Source organism: Oryzias melastigma, linkage group LG20, assembly GCF_002922805.2.
Source record: "Oryzias melastigma strain HK-1 linkage group LG20, ASM292280v2, whole genome shotgun sequence".
Classification (NCBI taxonomy): Eukaryota; Metazoa; Chordata; class Actinopteri; order Beloniformes; family Adrianichthyidae; genus Oryzias; species Oryzias melastigma.
In genome coordinates, this window is record NC_050531.1 from 18,337,899 (window position 1) to 18,339,830 (window position 1,932).

Here is a 1,932-nt window from a genome sequence, read left to right on the forward strand (position 1 = left end):
GCAGTTTAAATGAAATTATTTTGCAATGAAAAGAAAGTCATGTTACGGCATCACAGGGTGCATTTTGGAAATACCAAAGGAAGCTGACCTTTGAATCTCCCTGCACATGTTCCCCGTTTTCCTCAGCTGATCACACATGTGATTTGTTGTTTCTACGGCAAGCAAACGGGGAAATACCCAACTGTATATCCTCCTAACTTGCAGAGTAATCAGCACAGACCAAATATAGCTGTGAAGTATCTGCGGGGAGGATTGTGTGAGCGGACTGCCACTGTTTTGTGTCAGCAATGACAAAAGGACTGGACACAGAGGAGTGACGGAGATGGCAGAGGTTGTCATGTTTGAGCAGCTGGTGGAGGTGGGACCAGATAAAGAAAAGGAAGAGGATGCTTTGACAGGCCGGTTAGCCCATCTGGAGGAAGAAACCATGTTTGTCTCATGGTGTTTGCAAATAAATCGGGGCTCATTTTGAAGGAGAAGAAGATAGAAGTTCCCCGCCTCAGCAGACCAATCGGAAGAAGAGCTGCTCATTCATACGCCCCCAGGCCTGTTTCTTTTATCCGGAGTACACTGTTCCTTTTGTAAAGTGGCGGCTTAACGGTGCCACTGTAAGCCGGGCCTGTGTTTTTCTGCCTTCTTAAGTGCTTTCGAATGGACGGGCACCATTTGCTACATGCTGAGCCGGCAGTTTGGCATCTTAGTGCTGCTCTGGAAAGAAAAAGCCACTTTGCAGTTATAGAGTTGACTGAGAGAAAGATGTGGATGGTGGGTTTTCCTCAGTCTTAGTCAGCCCGATGGGTCGGCCCCGGTGGTGTTTTAGTTCAAAGATGAGCTGAATTGATACCCTTCTGTTCATCCCTCCCCCTTCTCAGCTGGTTTCCTCACGTCCCATAACTGCTCGGTCGGGCGGAGGTCAGGAGGCCGCGCGGTCACCTTTGAGATTCATTTAGTCGGAATGAGGAGTGACGGACCGTGGGGAGTTGTGTCGACCGGGAGGCCGGCATCCTCGGATGGTGCTAGTAAACTGTCAACTGACCTCCGGGGAGAACGCTGACATCGCTGACCTTTCAGCGAGAGGCTGAAGGAAAAACCTGCACCAGATTGGAAAGCAGAGGACAGAAGTGGGGGGGCGGGGGGCATCTTGAGTCAATCTGCCGTCGTCAATGGTACACATCCGGCATCGCGTTTCAAAGGCTGCAACATGTGCTTTCAGGGCAGAAGTTAGCAGCTCTTTCAAACTGTTTTATTGAGCTTCTGTCTAAAGCGGCATTCACATTCACCATTCTCAGTATTCAGGCGGCCACTTTCAATGAAAAGTTTGTGTAAACAGTTCAGGCTTCCATATTTAAAGCTCAAAAGAGCAACTTAAAGGGGCAATATCATGCTTTTCTTAAGCCTTTGAGAGTAAAATATATTCATATATATGATAATATATTACTTTTGGCACTCTAAAGAACGCATTTTTTATGAAATAGGAGTTATTTTAGTGTTCAGCAGTCACAGTTCAACATCATTCAGGCAGGTGTGATCACTCTAGTGCCCTCTAGTGGTAGGGGTGGGATCTGCCAGATGCTCACAATCTGGAAATGTATTTATTTCACCCTTAAAAGTATTATTTACTCTATAATTAACAGTATTATTACTCAATATTATTGTATTACATTTAGAATTCAGGACTGAGAATGAATACATATATGTGTATGATCAAACCTGGCCAATGCTGCTTCTGATTTCTTTAAGATGAAATGTACAAATTGATGAATTTAACACATTTTCTTTTGAAAGATAAACATAAAAACTTTGTGTTACTTTTTTTGTTAATTGCAATCCTTGGATTTAAAATTTTTAATGGGTACCAAGAAAAAGACTTAAGACTTTTGAGCCGAGAGATTTGTCTGCAAGATTAAAAAAAAAATACAATACAAACGTATG

General features: G+C 43.6%; 1 protein-coding gene across 6 annotated transcripts in view; it reads left to right on the plus strand.

The window, feature by feature from the left end:
- nrp1a (neuropilin 1a) overlaps positions 1 to 1,932 on the plus strand; it is a 77,568-nt gene that overhangs the window by 56,525 nt on the left and 19,111 nt on the right. The window lies entirely within an intron of this gene.